Genomic DNA, 21119 nt, shown 5'->3' on the forward strand with positions numbered 1-21119 from the left:
TCCTGTGTTATAAATTAAGAGAAAAAGGGGAGTTTGGAATCCATCAAAGTAAATGGTGAAAGGGTCTAGGTTTCACTCAAAAGTGTTGGCGCAGTTTCACCAACAGGTATTGTGGTCTTCTGCATATCTGTATTGTATTGGGACGTGGAAGTACTGATACCAGTTTCCTAGATGACTGTGCATCCTTCATGCTTTCTAGTTCTTTTGTACTTACTCACAAAAGTAAATGCTGTGTGCAGAGTCTGACAAAATAGTAAAGTATGATGAACACCCATCTTTGGAAAGAGGAAGAACCTGTGGTTCCTGGCCATGTGCTTAATCATTTCAAAGTGGCTTTGAGGTGGGTAACATAAATACATTAAAAGAATCTGAGCAATCTGCCTTCCCAAAGTGGAACCATTATAGGCTAATGAAAAGCCACTAGATCAGCAAGATTCTCAAATATTTCTGAGAGTCATTTATCCTTCTTCTACAACAGTTTCCCAAGCAGAAAAATGGGGATAAAACACCACTTTTTGTGATAATGAAATTCAAAGAAAGACAGTGTCCAAATATGGATTGTACTCCAGAACAGGTTTTTTGTTATTATTTCACAGCAAAGTAAAAAAAAAATTGTCTCAGATTCCAAGATGGAAACAATTAATTTTCTTCACTGTACTAGGAGTGAAGTGGAAGCATTATTTTTGGAATTTTGTATTTTGTGGAACTTTCTATGCCAGCAAAATTAAAAAAAAAAAAAATTATTCTAAATTCTAAAACTGTCTCTACAATTAGGAGATTATTGGCCCAAAAGTTTACAGTGAAGTATAAAACTGCTTGCACTGAGATTTAAATGAACTCTGTGGATTGCTAGCAGCAACCATGCATGGGAGAGAAAAAAAATTAAACAAATCACTTCCAAAGTTATATAACAATCAAACCAAGAGGGTGGTTCTGTGAGCAATTAGTTTGTGATGGTTTTATTTCACATCCTTCTTATTTGTTTGGAAGGAGCAGTTTAATACGCTTGAGAAATACGGTGGTTTCATGGCCCATGAAGCTGAGCTCCTATGTCACACTGGAAGAAGTTCAGCCATGCAGCCTCCGAGGAATGAGAGAATTAGACCAGTAAAAAATACTGAAAAGAGCTTCACTGGTGAGGGAGATTAAGTAAATGGAGCAGCAACATAGTGCGGGAGGGAGAACAGGAAGGAGCAGCTTTGGCAAGTGTTGGTGAAGTGGAGGAGTGTGAAGCAGTTGCCATACAAGACAAAGAGCAGCAGTATGCTTCCAGTGCCTTGTTCCTCTATACTCAGCTCCACAGTGCGCATGTGCTAACGTGAGGGGACTTTCAGCTGCTGCTAAGAACTTGCAGTAAAGCTGAGAAGGAGATTCACTAAAGGTCAAAATGTGTGCATATAGAAGGAAGAATGGAGAAAGAGCTATTTTAATTCTCCGTAGTTGCAGTAGGGAGATGTTTTCCACACTGGCAGAGAGGGTGGTTTAGAGAGCCTTCAGGGTAAATCTCAGCATTCATACAGGCCACACACAGGGATTGTGCGCACATATGAACATAAACACGAAAACAAATCCTTCACACAGACTGTCTCAACAAACAACTTAAAAATCTGCAGTTTACCCACAGTGCTGGAGGATGCTTTAGGACCTTTATGATTGCTGTTCAAGCACCACAGCAGATGTCAAGAAACGTAGCATGTAAACCTGAGAAAGAGATAAAAAGAAATGCAAGGCACAAACTTTACATTAGAAGTAAACATAGCACAGAATATGCTTGCTGCCTATGCAAAATGTTCCTAGGACAGGTGGGTTTCCAGGAATTTCAAGATGTGGGGGATATATCTCTGCCTATTTCAGTTTTTCCATGCAGATGTAATAGTGTGCCATCATTAACTCTACCCTGCAGGCCTTAAGCTAGGCATACCTTTTTGTGTGCTATAGCTAGAAAATGTAGTAAAGCTAAAGAGCCTACTGCTATGACGGTTGCTTGTGTGGCAAATAAAGCCAGCTGCAAGAAGGAAAGTCCGACAACATTTTGAGGTTTTGTGTGAGGCCTGATCACTTTTATTTTTAAAATGGTATTTTCCTTTTCTCTCCTGTGACTTATTTTTACTTATTATACTTTATTTTACTTTTTTTTTTTTTGATTTCCCAGAGTTACCCAAAATGAGACACAAGGAAGTATTCATCTGTGTTAGTCTTCTTATGCAAAGTTGAACTCGGTAACTGTGGGTTGAGTGGGGCTCAAGATTTGTGTGTCTTCTGCATGTACCTCCCTGACTACTGTCCCCCTACTCTCTCGTAGTTTCGAACCTGTGGCCACATGCTGCATAGTCTTAGAAAACTAGTGAGGAATTTGTTAATAAAATGCATCTTTTTCTTTTGCAGAACATTCTTCCTGAGAGCCCACACCCAGCTCCAGCTGCATGGGATTTTGCTCTTGAAAAAAAAGCCCTTTCTGAACCAGAGCAGACCAAGTGGCAGAGAACTTGGCACAGGGACATCAGCCTAAATTTCCCACCTTCCAAGCAAGAGAAAGAGCTATTGGTTATTCAAGGTGGGGTTGTTACGGCTAATAATCAGGGGATATTGGTAACACTAGGACTTTGATCTTGTTTGTGTACCTCAGTTCAACACAACAATTTCTGAGCTCTTGCCCGTTAATACTTAATTTAGATCAAATCTGTATCACTCTTTAAACAAAAAATTGACTGTGAACGTTTTGCCAAAGTAAGGGATTTAACAATGCTGGTTTTTTGTTGCAATGATTTATTGTTGCTGGTTTTGAAGAATGAAGGAAGAACTATATGGCAAGATGGTCACCAAGTGAGGGTTCACTGCCTGGATCCCATGCATCGAGCCAGCTGGGAGCTGGGAACTACGAACTACTTCTGTTCAAGCTAAAGAATCAAAAAGCTGAACATGTGGAACTCCAAAACTGTTTATAATCTCTTCACAGCTATCTTGTGGATATTATAGGCCAGATTTACTTTCTGTATCTCTTCTCTCTGCTGTAGGTACAGCAATTTGTAAGAATTAGTCTTACAAATAAGCATTCATCCTGTATTGTCTGTGTAAATAGGTTGTGGCATTGTTCAGTTCATACGCATTTAGAAAAGTAAAAGAAAATACATTCAGATTGAAATTTCTGAAAGAGCTGTGATTTTTTGAGGTAAAAAGAGGTATGTATTTAATGTACATGTGATATATTTACTTTTTTTTTTTTTGCCTCATGATATAAACAGGCAAATTTTGTGAAATTGTAATTAACACAGAATCAGTGTGAGCAACAGACCGTGCAAGAAGATGTCACTAGAACTCTGGAGTAACTCATAACAAATGTAGTTATTCCTCATGTGTGGAGCTGGTTACATGCTTTTACTATGGTGCTTTGCAAAGCCCAGTCTGAAAGGCCATAGTAAGCAGTTTGTTGCCAGTCTGCTTAGCCGCACTGAGTAATGTATTAATAGTAATACACGGGCTCTGCCTGGCTGTTCAGATGACCAGAGAGCTTCAACCTTGGTAGCCGTAGACTGTTGCCTACCACCTGAAGAAAAAACAGAAAACATACAAACAATTAATTTTCTTTAAAGTAATTAATGCCCCAAGAGTACAAAAGGCACTACTCAATTATTTGGTATCCCTTCTGATGGAATCCAGTGGAGTCTCTCCTTGAATCATATCCACATAACACTTAATTGGAGATTAGGTTGGGATGTATGTAGGGGCTGGATATACTGCCAATATATCGATGTTTCTTCATAATTAGTAAGGGTTGATGTTCCCCTTTTTGTTTACGAGTGATACACTGCAGCTAATAGCAGAGCTAGTCTCCACTTTGCTAAGCTGGCTCTTACAAAGGTCTGAAAGAGAAATTAAGTCATAGTATTCCTCCTCCATTCCACAATATATTCCACACAGTTTTGGGTAATGAAAAGCTTTCTATACTCCTTAACCCATATTTAACCGACCACACGATTGTTTCCATGACACACAGAGCTTCAGCAACTGCTATCCTGGCCTGGATTCAAGCTGATTGTCTGAATTACCTATATCCAGTTCACAGCTGTAAAAGTTCAGTATTTGTTATCAATTCTTTTCTACAATTGCATGCTCAAGGACACAGACTTATGTCCAGGTTTGCATAAGGAAAAGTCTGTAAATCCAAGGAATATTAATTCTGTTTTGGTTTGGGGTTTGGATTTTTTTCCCTTTGCTTTAGCTGTTGCTGCACACACTAATGAGAAATTACATTGTTTGAGAAGTAAGAATCTGCCTGACCCCTTAACAAATAAAAAAATGCAAAACTCTTAGGTTTCAGAAACCACATTCAGTTTCCAACCTCCCTTCCACCTGACTCTTATCAGATTATACTGGAATCTATGTGGGTTCAGCACTTGCTGCCTGAGTGCTCTTGAAGCAAAATTCCAGAGCTTTGCCAAAGCCACAGAGGATATACTCACCATAAATGTTTGATAGTGGATATTTAAAGTTATTACAATAAATCAGGGATAGTAAGAAGTAGGAGAAGCTCCCTTGCCAGAGACTGTCAGGGAAGCAGATGGCTTGGGTAGCCTGAAGGAAAAAGCCTCTTCAGTAGAAGAAAAAAATATCAAATGTGTTGATTCTTTCCAAATCACACAGTGATGCAATGAATTCTGGAGGTTCTGAAATTCATGAACACATTAGAAAAAACTTTCAAAGCACAGTCAGCCACCAAAGAAAGTAAAAGATACCATTCTAAGTAAGGGTCATGGGGTTGAAGTTAGTGGAAGGAGCACCAAGAAGAGGCAGTGTATACAATGAGGCAGAGTAAGCCACCTTAAAAACAAAACCCAAACCAGCCAACAGCAATAATAATAAAAAAAACAAACAAAAAACAAAACAGAACAAAACACCCTAAAAAAAAAAACAACAAAACCAAAAAAACAACCAAACCAAAAAATAAACTCGCCAAACAATTGTTTTTAAAGTTCTGATTTTTTTCAGGTTGTTTCATCAAAATATATTGCCTGATAAAACTGAATGTGTTCTGTTAGAAACATATGAAATATTTGCAATAAAAGTAACAGTTTTCAGCAATTTTCACACTTCATTTCTAGCCTCTAAATGAGCCTATCTTGCCAAAAACATTGTTTTATTTTGTGAATGTTTTAAAAAGGGGCTTTGCTAATGGAAATATATCTTGTTTCCAGGAAAACTGAGGTTGATCTGAACAGAAAGTACTGCTGAAATTAGAAAGGTTAGCATAGCACAAGCACTTTAGCTGGGGGAATTAGTAAGAGTCTCCTGTGATTTCTGCAGGCATGAAGTCTCACACTCATTCTTCAGATAATTAGCGCAAAAGAAATTTTCAACACTGAAAAACAATATTACTACCATTGCAAAACAATGCAACTTACAGAACTGTTACAACAGATTGGACCCAAGTCCACCTAGCCCTACAGACAGTCTTGAGACATGTTTAATGTATTTATGTGTTGGTTTTTTTTTTCTCAGGCTGTAATGGCAATTTTGAGATAGCAGTACCAAGACTGCCCAAAAACTGTCACATCTGGATACTTCATAGATTTCTATAGTGTAACACTATAGTGTAACTTAGTTATCTGAACGATGATCTGAGAGCAAAACTAGAGATTTTAGTTCCTAATTAAATTTTCACACAGTCATCACAAATAAATGCACTGTTCATACATTGTTCAGTGAACAACCAGTGGGTGGCTGGTTTGTGAATATTACTACTTGTATCAATACTCATGCTGCGCCTAAGGAATGAAAAAAAATTAACATAGCTGAGAACATGGAATGGTAAAAACTATTTTCAGTGATAAATCACAGTAACCTTGACAGCAGATAGCTTTCACAAGATTTCTAAGTGAAAATAGTTGAATACATATAGAAAGATGACTTTGGAGGGACTGAAATTTCCAAACTGATGCAGTATGGAAAACTCTTCAACATAATTTTTTACCAGTTGTAACTGTCAAAGGTTTATAGTAGATGCCTCTATATCACAAACAACCTTTTGACTAATATATTTATAATATCAGACTTTATCTTTCTTTTTTTTCAATGTTATCTTACTAGTAAAAGACTGCTACTGGCAAGAATTCACGCCTCTGACAATTTACACCAAACTCAAGAAGAGCCCAGTACATATGAATAGAATATCAAGGGTAAGTTCACAAGAAAACCAGAACTAGAATTCTGTTGTTTTCTTGAATAAGGTATGCAAAGCTAACAGGACTAACTGCATGTATGCAGTTAACTTCACTTTTTCTTCTGTTTTGGAAATTCTAGGGCCAATTCTGATCTTTGGGCTTAAATAACAAATAAGAATAGATTTAAGTCAGGGGGAAACAAGACAGATATTCACAACATATTCAACATATTCTCAATGAACACTTCATTTACATCATATATCATAATAAATATTCAGTTCTTGAAGAGGCTGATCACAAGTAATTTTTATTCAGGTCAGCGGTGACAGAGGAGCTACTACTAAAAGAAGTTCTAAAGCAAAAGCCTGTAAAGAATAATGTAGAAATATATAGCTGTAATTGGATTTGGAGATACTTTCCTCTTCTTCATATTCATCTGAGCTATATATACAAAATATTTTTTCCCCTCAGTTTTAGTAAATTTAAACTAATAGTGTTGGCAAGGCTACTCTTTTTTTTTAAAGATTAATTTTATTGACATTACTGAAGATACCAGCATTTCCACACTAAGTGAACACCTCTGAAGACTGTGTAATGACTGAGCATAGTAGGCACCCCTACAGACTTTATCTAAACTAACCAAGCTTTCACACTTAGGCAGCAGACTGGGGTACAGATGAAGCAGAAGACAAGGAAGAGATAGTGTTATCTTTGACATGATCTATTAAACAAGAAATATCACCTGCCTGCATTCTCCTTTATCTCCTCAACACAAATATCCCCCCCCCCCCCCCCAAAACAGCAACTGTAACATCCTGTAACTCAAAACCAATACTTCAGATCAGTTTAGTGTAGTATAAATTACAGAGTCTGCTACACAAATAATTTGCACTGAAATGTTTATCAGCTCTCTGACATAGCTGCTTCCATTTATAGCTTATAAACTGTTTTTTACTGGTTGCTTCACATCTGATAACATGGCTTGAGAACAGGTGGTGGAAATGTTAGGCAATTATGAGAGCCTCTGTTTGTTTGTGTGTGGTCTCTCGGTTTGCAGGGCCACTGACCGTATGCGAAGGCATTGTAAATTTCTCAAAGTTAGATTATCAGCCTTCATTGTTGAGTACTGCCCTAGCTGCAGCTGGAGTCTTCCTGGACTGTAAACAGCTTTATCAATGGGTTAAAAGTTCAAAATTTTCAAGACCTACATTTAAGATCAAAATTTACCCAAAGTAAGTCACAAAATATTTTTAAATCTTGCGTGTGTAAGTAGGAAGGCTGTGTACCTCTCCAGCATTCCACTCTAAGGCTGGTGTCTTAGTAAGACTCAGAAAGGGATATGTTGGCCAAGGCAGAAGTGGGGGTTTTTGTCATGTGTTACCATTGTACCTTTAGAGATTTTGTAGCAAACCTTGCTGGAATAAGTTGGCTGTCCACAAGTAAATTAGTAAGGGTTATTTAATTTTCTTTGCAAGGAAGGGTAAAACCCTTCTGCAGCTTTATCATGAAAATATCCTCCAGAAGATTCCTTGCAAATCCTTCACACTCAGTAAGAAATATCCATCTTTGGAGGCAGAGTACAGTCTAATTGAAAATACAGATTTTTGTTTTAGCAAAACAAGAACATAGTTTTGTGATTAGTAATCTCCAATCAAGACAGGATCAAACTAATGGTAAAATCTTGCAAATTACTTGTATGTATAAAGCCTTTTAATGTGAGTAAAGGCTTTTTGTAATTTGAAATGCTTTCAAATTTTAATGCCATTATTGCTAAGAACTTTTTTGCTTTGAAAGGTCTGAGTGGTGGAGGACTTTCTCTCCAGTGGGTGTAGTCCAATTCACATTGTTTTCCACTACCTTCCTGCCTCTGGATGTGACAGTGGCATTTGCTGTTATACAGAAACAAAAATAACTTCAAATATTTTCTCTAAAGCCACAATAGGGATGCACATCTTGCACTTCAGCAGACATTAAAATAACCTTTGTAGAACTGAAAGGAACAAAGAAATAATAAAGTGGGTATTCTACAGATGGTGCAGTCTTGAGTTACTGTATCACTGTATTCTCTCCCAACACACCTGTATTTATCCAGGTCTCCTTCCCATTTAGTGTGCAGTCATAACCTCCAGAAAAAGAGCATGCATTCTAGCAAACATTTTAAGTACAATGGGCTCTCTTTCATCTACAATGCATATCATTTCAAGAGGAACTCAACAACAGGTCTATGCAGTTTATCAAAATGCTTCTGGTACATGTTTCCAGTACTACTGACTGAGGTGGGAAGAGAGTAGAAGGTCTGGACATGAAAAGTCCATGAACCATAATAATTTTGAAAGAAGGTAACCAGTGACAGGAAGGAAGCTGCATCAGGGGAAGTTCAGATTGGATATAAGGAAAAGGCTCTTCACTGAGAGGGTAGTCTATCGCTAGAACAGGCTACCCTGGGAAGTGCTCACAGCACCAAGCCTGTCAGAGTTCAAGGAGCAACTGGACGATGCCCTGAGTCATATGGCTTAGTTTTAGGAAGTCCTGCAAGGAGCAGGGAGTTAGACACAGTAATTCTTATGGGTCCTTTCCAACTTAATATATTCTATGACTCTATGATCACGTATGTATATGTTTATATGTATTGGAAAGGTTAACTGCATGGCTTTTGAAAACTCCTTTGGGACACAGCAAAGTGCAATATACTTTGAGATCATTGTAGTGAAGTTCCCCAGGGCTAATTGCAGGTTTTGCATTTTCCTTTCTTGCAATTTTTGTTGCAAATAATCCTGGAAGTCAGTTAGTGCATGACAATGAAGATACTTTTTTATTCTAGAAACTCAGACTAGAAGATATGCCTGCAACTCTAAATATGTTAGAATTACTGCAGATATCAGTTTCAGCTGTTTGACCATGAAATTAGTTTTATCAAGCTAACGACCCTGCAAACTCATTTTTGTTACACCTACATCTCAGTGTCAGCTTGGTATGCTCTTTTACTTGTCTGAGTTTACAAGAATGGATGTGTCCGGATGAAGGGAGAGGTTTTGAGTGGACTATGGTTGTGTACTGGCAAGAATTTTTTTTTAATTTATACTGCTCTGACATTTTCAGTATGACCTTATATTAGAATTTTAGCTAGCCCTTTCAGAATGCATTTTCTAAAAAAAAGCAATTTCTCATTTTCTGATACAAAAATATGTTGTATTTTGTTCATACCAATGTCAGGCACTGTCTATTGAAAATATTATAAGATTGTAAAATCTCATGTCCAGAAATAAGTAAGTGGCAGAATTAAAGTGTCTGCCATTTCCAAGTTACATTTTTTCAGGAATCTTTTGAAAAATTTTTAAGAAAACAACCTTTTTTTTTTTTTTTTTTCTCCATTAGGCACATCAGTGCACACAACAGATACTGTTCAGTGAGCACACCACCCAGTGAAAACTTCAGAAGTCCCCACCCAGCACTTAATGCTAACAAACTCCCTTTTCATTTCCATTCTCCCTTATTTGCATGTTGGTAAGGTTTTTTTCATTTAAGCTTTTCCTAAGAAATTTCAATTTACAGTGAGCACTAGAACAGGAAATTTCAGTTCAAATAATTCATTTTTCAGTGTCAGGAAATGAAAATAGAGCCATAACAGAAAGTGTTAGACTACTTCTAATGCTTGTGCTATCATCACAGCAGTAATTACATGTTCTTAAAGGATGAAATTCATTAGTGCAATTTAAGATTATGGATACAGTGGACTACGATTGCATTGCAATGTGGGCTGTAGTTGTGGCATACCCCCATGACAGTTCACACTGAGAACGTTACTCTGCTCATGAAAGTAAAGGAAAAAAGTAGAGATAAATGTGACCTAGCTCTGATCTTCACAGTAACTTTCCTCATGACTTTTCTGTCATGACTTTTCTTCTTACTTTGATACCCAGGTGTGGAGAAGCTGAAATATAAACCAGCACTATTTATGTTGGCACATGCTTCTGTCTACTGATTTCAGTTTCAAAGTTTCATTATCATCGGGCAACAGAACCTGTTAGGTCAATGGTATAAATTGTAACTGAATTCTAAATATTAAACACAAAATTTTCTGCAGACATCTTAGCTAACACTGAAACTTAACTGCAAATTAAAAAAAAAAAAAAGAAACTTTCAGCTTCTTTCTTAAAAAAAAAGCACTTTCAGCAAAGTTACAATGTTAACATAAGGAGAAGAAAAAGTTATTGAGATATTTTGATTTTGATTGGTCTTTTATGTTTCAAGCATTGGGCTACATTTGTGCTGAGTTTTCAAGTTTTCTTTGAATTGTTGGACAGTAATGTTTATAAAAGCAGAGGATTGTTACATATTTGCAAGCTACAAGGATCAGGGAGAGAAAAAGAGAAACTGAATTTTGAAGTGCCGTGCAGATGCTCTTTAAGCTCAGCTATCACCCCTCACATTGTGGCTACATGACTGTAAAAATTGCTTTGAAATCTCCATGAGTGTGGGTGTTTAGGCACTAAGAACTGGTGGAGTAAATCTGGAAAACAAACAAACTGAGATGTGTTTTATATGGAACAGATTGTGTGTTTACTAGTGAGGATGTTACAGGTTCAACTTTCCTAAAGAGAGGCTTCTTTGCAGGGAAAACCAAACCAAACCCGCCAACCAAACAAACAATAAAACCCTCCCTGCAATAAAGACTGAGCTCTGTTTTCCACCTATAGGACCTTGCTCATCGAATGAATAGTACGGTGCTTGATGTTTAGCCATAGCATATAACCAAGTTCATCCTAAAACCTGCATTGGTATAGGCTGCCCTCTGTACGAGATGATCATAGAATCACAGAATAGTTTTGACTGGAAGGCACCTTAAAGCTCGTCAGTTCCAGCCTTCCTGCCACAATGGTATGGAGCTAGCTTCTGTGGAGATCCCAGCTTGCATCAGAAAATCAGTATAAAAATGTTGCATGGTATTCAGAAAATTGCAGTAGTCTGGAGGAGGAGGGAGGGTTTCTTAGGTATTTTGGAAAATTTTTCCTTTCCTTTTCTTTTTGAGCCAGTTCTACCATCTGCTTCAGAGCTTCAGCTTGGGAAAAGAATACTAGCTATAATGTACATAACTGTACAAATAATGCCAGCTGTAGAAGCATTCACACAACATTGACAGTAATGAATAAAAATACATAAAAACTTAATTTCTTAAACATTGCCTTTAAGTACAGTAAATCAATGAGCCTAAGTTCTCTGAAACACCAAGTTGAAGTACAAATGCTTATAAAATATCAGGCTCCCAAACAGATGGGCCGAGGGCTGCTTGGCAATTTGCATGTAAAAGCAAAAATTTCCCAAATGACCACTGTCTTAGATACTTTTACATTTAAGCTAGAATGTGGTGATACCCTGATCTGGGTCTGTAGAACTGCTAACTTATTGCAATGTCACATAAGGTTAGTCGAACTGCAAGGCTTTACCATTTTTGAAAATCAGGATCAAATGGCACACATTAGTTGTCCCAAAATACACAACTGCTTAATTTATTTTGCCTTCTTTATGTAGTATTGCCACTGATAATCAAGTTTGTTAAAGTTAATTTTCTGTTCTATTAACATTAAAGGAAATAAGAGAGCTTTCCTTCTGGAATTTGAACTGGAATATTGACAGCAAGCAGTAACTGGAGAACATTCACTATCTTGGTCATTCATCTGTAGTTTTTCAATTTCTGTGCTACTATGAAAAATTAGACATATAAAGTGCTTTTTCTGGTCTTTTTTTCCTCCTCACACACTTACCTGTCCAATAAGGACTGTAAGGCATAATGAAGGTTAGTTACTTCAGAAAATTAAAGGAGACCATACATTCAGCTAGGAGACAGTCCTGTCTGCTCTGCTGCTTCTTTACAGCCCAGGGAGTGAGTTTGTCAGTATGGCCATGGTGTTTCTGTTGCTGTCTACTAAAATATTTTTGAGTCAGTCAGCATGATGAAAATAGGAATTAGCCAACAAGGTACAGGTAAGAAATATACACATCATTTGGCCTCAAAATGCAGAATTTGCTTTTGCATAGGAGCTTGGGACTCTGTCAGACTCTAAAGAGCTGCAAACACAAGTATTACAAGACGACAACCAAACACAAAATATCAAGGCTGCAGCTCCTACTCCCCCACATAATTTTGAAGTGAAAATCAACAATAGAATTGAGTTTACAAGTAGATATACACAAAAATAAATATGTCAGATTTTGCAACTCATTCTTTCAGCCTTACCAGGGTCTTCTATTCCTAACATACTGTTCTAATTGACGGATAAGATAAAACTGAATTCTTAGAGATCTGTAAGACTTTATTGAAGCATTTTTAGGAAAAAAGAAAAACAGAGGAAATGGTAAGTAATTAGCAATGCTCAAAAATCTACTTTTCAGCTAAGTACCTGTCATCACATAGTTTGTGGTACAGGTTAAATATTTGCCTCCTAATTTGGCATCTTATTTACATGAGACCTCTTTTCTCAAATAATTACTCTTTTCTGTAGTTTCTGTAATATCACTGATAGTTACAAATGGGATGCAACCATGCAATGCAGTGTATCTCAGTGCAAGGTGAGTTTAAGGGTTAGTTTCTATAGTCTTATCAAATAATGCTTATATTATGTTAGTGTTCTTCCCCACTCTCTGTCTTATCTCAGCCATGTGTTCCAGGCTACTAAATACTCACTAGAAATGTGAGTGAAGCAGATCTTGTTTCCAGTGGATGATATTTTTATTTGTACAAATTTACAGGGGCTTTATGTTTAGCCTGCTAATGGATAGAATTATGGAGTTCTTTTTCAATGCTTGGTCATGTCAAAAGATGACACATACGGACAGAGGGAGCAGCCCTTTCTGTTTTCTGCTACCAGTCTAGTATACTTCATACCTGCATAAAATTCAGCTTGTGGCTTTTTTTCATTTTTTCATTTAGGGCTACTTACGAAACGTGTACTTCACAACTTTATCGAAACTGACCAGAATTGCTGAGAATTTTGAGTAAAGCGACTCCACAGAAGGATGTTAATTTCCCCAAACACAGGAGCATATCATCATCATCTTCCCCAGTGTTCAGTTTAATGTTCAATGTACTGACAGATTTCAAGGTAAGAAAGGACTATTTTGCTCACTTAGTCTCATACGACAGGCCAAAGCACTTTCTCATATTTTATCAAGGCCCAGATCGACAACTTCTCCTTTCCGGAGCTAAGCAACCTGAAAAACTTGTGGGAAGCCTGTAGATTTTACTGGAAATTAGTTTTCCATAAAGCATGAGGTGCGATTAACAGTAGATCTGACCTTGAATTTCAAGAATAAAACACCATGCGAAGATACAAAGACCAAAAGATTTCCATTAGGGAATAATAATAAAATGCAAAACTATCCACACTTCAATTCTGACAGAGAGTGACTGGAAGTTTTTATCAGTGACCTTAAAATAGAATTGGCAGATTCCATCAAACCTCAAATAGAAGCAAGCCCCAGGTAGCAACTTTACCAAGTTTTAGAAGAGTAGCTATCGGATGTCTGGGAAAATAATTCCTCAGATTTTAAATGATCTACACAAAAAAATAGATTGACGTGTTTTGACTGGACGGTTTGACTTGGCTTTGCTCTGAAGACAAGCAAGATTTTATCATATAAAATACTCAGTTTCTCACACACTTGGGAGCAAATTTATATGAAAAATTAAAGTGGAAAAAAATTAAAAACAGTCCTTTACTGAAGTTTGTATTTAAAAAAAGAAAAAAAAAAAAAACAGAAAAAACAAAAACACAAACAAAACCAAACCAACAAACAAACAAATAAAAAACAACTGTAACAACAATAACAAAAAAAAACCAAAATCTTTTTATTCCTTCATTTTGAGGGAGGTTTTTTGTTTTTTTTCTACCAGTTTTTGTGTTTTGGGCCTTAATATTTTACAAGAAACAGAATGCTAACTCAAAAATGCACACCAAACAAGTCTCATACACAAAGAGTTCAGTGCAGGATAATATCAGAGCTGGACAAGAAGCTGCATTCTCCCTTTTTCAAAACTTGAAAAAAGAAAAATTCTCATCTCACAGTAGGACAGGCAAACATTATGCACATTTTTGGTTTTTACACCAGAACATTTGCTTACCGCAGGAGAATTGAACAGAGCTGTGCTTTAAGTCCTCCGTTTGAAAGTTTCTTGTTTTGTGATTTTTTTTAGAAGAAAATCGCTCACCTGAAAATATCTGACTAGTTCTAATGAATGTGTGTTTTATCTAAAGCTTTCCATCTATTGTGTTCTATTGAGTCTTAATATTGTTAATGTCCTTTCATTAGGTATCCTTTTCGTATTAAGGGATTCCATAGGTTAGCTACAACACTTGTACCACAGTGTTCCAGTCATTGTAATTGGCTTTTAATCAAATGAAAATGTAAGTTTAGCCAGTATTAAAATTGGTATTTTTAATTTGACTTAAAGCTATATGAGAACAGGTCTGGTCTTTAATAAGCAAAAAGTGTTATTTCACGAATCTTCTATTTTGTCCTGAAATCTAAAATAAATTTTAATGCACTGTCTTTTCAGGGCTGTGCAAGTACTATAGAGTCATTAGACATGTGAATTAAGGGGATATATAGAAAGGTTTATCATTCAATTCATTAACTTCAGGAGAGGGAGGCTGTATCTTCTGTTTATATTCAAGGAAATGGATGTCAAAGATTGCCATGTGTGTGGTTTAAATAAGAAAGGCCACCAGTGGAGAACTTCCATTTCTGTGATGAGAACATACAAGTGAGTTGCTTCCGTTCCAGAGGTGATATTTTACTTAGACGTCTGCTCTGTTTGCAAAATGGAGGCAAAACATTTTTTGTTGTTGATTTGGAGACTGAGAGGGTTTGGATATCAATAAAGTTTAAGCCTTTTGAAAGTCCTTCTGTAAACCTTCATGTTTTAATGATAGACTGAACAGTTCTTTGAAAAAAATACAATAAAGAAGTGAGACAGAGGGAATAAAGAAAATAGAGGGTGTGGGTTATCATGAGAATAATTACACTGCATCCCTGGAGCATCTTACTGCTTGTCATTAATTTTCCTAGACTGTAATTCTACTATGAAAACTTTGCCATTGAGAATTATATCATGCTATCCTAAACTGTTAATCACAGAAGAATGCAATTTTTGTATATGCTCACTGGGGAAAAAAGGGTGATGAATCTGGCCACTTAGAGTGGCCAAAGGTGACAGGATTTTAAAAGAATTACTTTAAGGGCTTTTTCATGATCTATTCTTCTTGACATATTCAAGACAAATTCCTTATTCTTTGGAATAACTTTTGGATTAATAAAAGCAAAGCCAGGGATGAATATTAGGATTTTTATTATAATTATGTAGCTCAAATAGCTTTGAAAATCAGGCAAAAAGGGTTATATTCAATTATTATACATTTATCCTACCTGCACTACCATCCTTCAAATAATCTGTAATGAAAATAAAATCTTTCTGTAGAATACGTTTTAATATCTGAACTCATATTTAATGGCTAAATTGTCATGATTTACAAGAAAGTGGTAGATACTGCCTCGTGTTTGTCTGGACACAGACTTTTCTCTAAAGCCCAAGAATGAGCAGTCATCCAACATATGTAATCAATAATTGATAAGAATATTGGATTTCAACTCTTTAATATGTCAGTCCCAATAAGAACTAAAGCACCAGTTCAGGTTTTCTTCTGTGCTGTGAGAATACTCTCTGCAGCCATACTCACTGTCAGTATCAGGAATTCAAGTAACTTTAATAGCGGTTGGGTAACCAGTATGTTTTCCATGTCTCTGTTACTAACTATATAAGTAACACTGAGATCAGTCTACCTCTTTCATTACTCAAATTTCTTGTAGCTTTGAATAACAAGTGTAAGGTGCTACGAAAATAAACAGGTTTCTTCCAGCTTGGATGAGGCTTTGAGCAACCTGGTCTAGTGGAAGGTGTCCCTGTCCATGGCAATGGAATTGAAATTAAGCGGTCTTTAAGGTCCCTTTCAACCCAAACCATTCTATGATTCTATGATCATTATTGCAATTGATCAGGTGCAACATAATCTAGACTCAAGATTTTTATAATTTCCCCCTTTGCATTTGATATGCTATGGAGAAAGAATAGTGACCGATGGAACTATAGGAAAAAGATTATTTGATTCCCAGATATTTTATTCTGCTTATATTTCCTAATATCAACCTAAATGGTTGATTTGAGTAAGGAAACATAAAATATATAGAGAAAGGCCCCTTAAAAAATACATGATAAAATGTATGATGTTACAAAAGGGGAATGTGCTACAATAAAAAAAAATAAATGGGGGCCCAGGGATAATGGCTGCTGATGCCTTTGCGCTTCCATTTTCTAATTTTGTGTGTATAAGCATAAAGTGTAGCCCAATTCCTATTTTTGGTGCAGCTCAATAGCAAGTTGAAATTTGTATACTTTTATGCTGTGATGAACCCCTAGTGATGTAATTGTGGCAGTTATTTAGTGATATGTTCTGCTAAACTATCTGGCCTAAACAAAAACAGCTACATCAATAAATGGCCTGCTGCAGTAAACACACAACTATGTGCTTAGAAGAAACAATTTTTTAAAAGCGATGAATATTACTTAGCAAAACTAGAAAAGGTCAGTGTCATGCTTAACAAGTAGATAGAAAACACTTGCATGTTTGTGTCGTAGTGTTTTGTAAATGTTTGTATAAAAAAAAGATAAGAGCAGAAAAATACATTAACTTTGTTTTGCTTACAGGAGAAAATGAATTTTGTTTTCTGTTGAAATTAGAGTGCTCTCAGTATTGCCTGTCAGACATAAAGCCCTTCACTGTTTTCTACTTTTCCACTTGACAGTGCAGTTGAAAACACTTAACTTAGTCTGAGTTTGGCTTTCAAATGTCAAATTAGCTTCATAGTAGATTGTGCAATGCATGGACAGTTCATGAGCTGGTTTTGCAAAGCTTTAACATTGGCTCTTAGCTTTGTGACCCCAACCAAAAGAGATTAAAGGTTGTGATTCTATTTCCAGCTTTTTAAAGTGGGTCAGGGGCCTCCTTCTTTGGAGCCGTTTCTGGTTACTGTCTGTTATTACTGCAACGTGAATACTGCTGAGGATTGGGTTCAACTGGCATTCAAGTTCACAGTCCACATTGTGGTTGCTTGAAACTCTTTCTTTCCTTCAAGCATTATTTTTATTTAATAGCTAAAAGCCCACAAACTAACCATTTCAAAGGAAGAGGTCTTTCTAATATGAAACAGCAAATTCACCCATAAAAAAGGAATAAAACAGCTTCATGTGTCCAGAACCTGAGAACAGCTCAGGATGAAAGTAACTTACAGGCTTCACACTGCTGTATTTTGATTTCTTCATCTAAAGGAAAGGAAAAAGGCACCATGGAGAAGAATTACAGAGTTACTGTGTCTCTGCATACTTGCAAAGTGCAGGGTAAGGCAATTACCTAGAAACGCCCAGAAATGTCTAGAAATAAAGCATGACATATCCTGAACACACCTAATATAGTACAACTGTATTTTATGTTTTACTCACGAGTGAGCTGTGTCATACTCAGTCACCTAGAGAAAATTAAATGGTTAGTACTTGGTGGGAAAAAAACATTAGAAACTGTCTTGCAGGCTCAGCAGTGTCTACACAGAAGGCAAAGTCACCCTGCTCATTTTGAATCCATACAACAACGTGCTGTTTTACCAGCAAGTAAAGATATGTTCATTACAAACACAAGGACCAGCATGCTATTGTCTGGGAAATCACTGACCGTGTGTTGAACATGTTTTGGGAAGTTTTCAGAAAACTGTGAGCTCTGCCTTTCTACACAGTCTCAGTGAGTACAGTGGCACAGTCTGCCTGCTAGGCAGAAGTCATCCATGGAATAAGATCAGAGACACGTGTTTACGTACACAGGTTAAAATCAACGTGTCACACTGAAATTTTCCATTTAAATTGCAGTGAATATGGTTATTACAATTATTATTTCCAAAAACTAATCCAGAAACTGTCACATATGGAAAGTTGATTCCGGTGTTTGTGTTTGAACAGGACAAAGTTTGTATATGCATCCCCCAAAAAAGCCAGTTATAAATTATCATGGCCTGTCATCAGACAACATTCCTCACTTTTTGAAACTTGTGAGCGAGACCACCATTTGTGTAGTTCTCTGTATACAAACTTGTGCTTAGCCAGGCAGAGCATTTAAGCACTTGTGTTCATAAATGGTCTATGAAATGTAATGAAGAAAAGGATAAAATTAAAAGCAGAAGTTGCAAGTTAGAAGTTGCCATCTATTGTCATTGTGAATGTACACTGATCTAAAATACTGATGTCTGGGATGTTCCTTTCATGTCCAATGCAGAAACAAAGTGTCCTACAAATTGAAAACTGAGATTTCACAGCAAAAATGTAAACCAGCTCTGACTGAACAGGGATGCCTGCATCTAATGACATGGAGACAGGAGAAAAAAAACTTAATGCTATCTATATTGAAATAATTGTGAATAAAAAATGTACATTGTTACAGCTAGTCTTAAATGCAGCAGCTCTAGCTTGAGTCTGCTTGATTTCTGCAAGGCGCTGTAGTTGGAGCCTTGCCACTGGGAAATCTCCCAGCAGTTCTGGGCTACTGTTTTACTTTGCTTGGCTCAAAAGAAAGGAAAAAAGCTGTGTGGAAAAATCATGGGTCGTAGCAGGAATTGTGGTGCCTCTGCAAACTCATGAAGTGCAGGACCAGGCAATTACCTAGAAAGGCTGAGAAACATCTACCAATTAAGCATGGCAGTTACTGGACATGCCCAGTGTAGGAGCTGTGTTGTATGTACAGGCAAGCTATGTAGTAGGTGACTGTCATCTTGAGAGAAAAGGACACTTAATTTCATGTCCACAGTGGTGGTACTAGAGCCTCTGATCACCAGCGGTTTCCAGCTGTGATGTCCCAAAGAAGACAAAAAACAAAAAACACCCCAGAAAGAGAAGACACTGTTCACTATATTGGAAGCAGAGTTATGACTGTGTGTACTGTAGTACACAAGACAGTGCCAGAGATACCACAGGCAGAATTTTAATGAGATATCATAGATGTCAGATGCAATCTAGCTCCATCGTCCATGTGTCCTGGGTTCAGTTGTAACAACTGTTTTTCTCCTTAGTAGCTGGTACAGCGCTGTGTTTTGGCTTTAGTCTGTGAATAATGTTGATAACACACCAATGTTTCAGTTGTTGCTCAGTAATGCTTACTCTGATCAAGGACTTTTCAGTCTCTCATCCTCTGCCAGTGAGGAGGGGCACAAGAAGCCGGGAGAAAGCAGAGACAGGACACCTGACTCAGACTAGCCAAAGAGGTATTCCATACCACAGCATGTCATGCCCAGTATATAAACTGAGGGCAGTTACCTGGAAGGCCCAGATAGCTGCTCAGGTCAGATTGGGTGTCGTTTGGTGGGTGCTGAGCAATTGTATTGTGCATCACTTGCTTTTATTGCTTTTTTTCCCTTCCCTGTTTGGTTTTATATTCTCTCCCCTTGTTATTTCCCTTATCATTATTATCATTATTGGTGGCAGCAGTAGTGATTTGTGTTATACCTCGGTTACTGGAGTGTTCTTATCTCAGCCCATGGGAGTTACATTCTTTCTATTCTCCTCCCCATCCCTCCGGGAGCTGCATGGTTCTGAGTTCCTGGCTATGCTTAAAGCACAGTACCACGTCATCTGCTTCTCAAGACTGTTAATATCTTTTCTTGATGCTGTAAAGACTCACAATGTTAAAGATAATACCTGTGGCCTAGGCTTAGAGGCTTGTCTACCTTGCAGAGTTTAAGGTCAGCAGAATGCCTCATCCTATTTTTCTCTGGTTAGAATGTTAGTCTCCAGCCTAATACCTGTTAATGAAAATGGAACTTCTGTTGTGTAGGAAATAAACGATCTCTAAGATAAATTTTCTCCTTCACCCCATTTTTCTCATAAACACCATATGATCAGCATCACAGATATTTCCCCCCCCCCCCCCCCGAAATAGTGAAGAGCTTTCTATCAGCTCAGGTTGTTGCTAGTCTGATCTGAAGCCTATCAAATGTAACCATCCTAGTCAATTGTTTCAAAGGAATTTGTGAAAAAAAAAGGATGCTTGCCATGGAATAGAAGCTGTGAAGTTCAGTGGTGTTATGTGTGAGCTTTTCCAGGCATTCCAGATCAATGGGGTAACACACGTCTCAAATTAAGTGTGTGACTGTATGGGTTTGTGTGTGTGCGGTTTAATTGTATTCAGATCAGAAGACCTCTCATGTACCTTACTGTCATAAAATGGAAGGATTCTTATTATGAAACTTAAAGAGCAAAAAACACCCCTGCAAAATTATGGGGAGGTAGAATTTTGAAACTGAAGTTTCAAACTAGTTTAATTGCATTTGTCTCAGACTTTAAGGCCATACTATTTATAATTCTTATCCAGAGAAACATCCTTACCTCATAGTCAGGATTAATTACTTTCATACTTCACATTCATTTCACAGGAAAGTTATTAAAATTACTTAATAGTCAGCTAAATTTCAATAGTTTCAGTTTGAATGGTATACCAAAAGCCTCATGGATAGATTTATGTATACGTGGTGCCAGAAGTTTGAGGAGCTGGCTTGTTGTAATCTGTAACTACTATTAAGTATTTTGGGTTGGACTTACTTAAAGAGTAATTTTAGTGAGCATTTGTAATCTGTATGGCCAGATATTACAGACAGATTCATGCACCTCATATGCATACAAGGTGCCTCAATGCCAACATGCATCATTTGGGTTTTGAGGCAAATTTAAATTTCTGTATAAATAGAGGAGTAGATGGAGAAATATAAAAGAAAGATACTTTTACCTATATCCCTCACAGTAAAACTTCGTGGAGAACAGCACATGTTCAAGAGGATGTTTTAGCGCAACATTTTAAAGGTATTTCTTGTCCTTTA

Source organism: Pezoporus occidentalis, unplaced genomic scaffold, assembly GCF_034315485.1.
Source record: "Pezoporus occidentalis ecotype Australia unplaced genomic scaffold, CSIRO_AGI_Poc_V1 ctg117, whole genome shotgun sequence".
Lineage (NCBI taxonomy): Eukaryota > Metazoa > Chordata > Aves > Psittaciformes > Psittacidae > Pezoporus > Pezoporus occidentalis.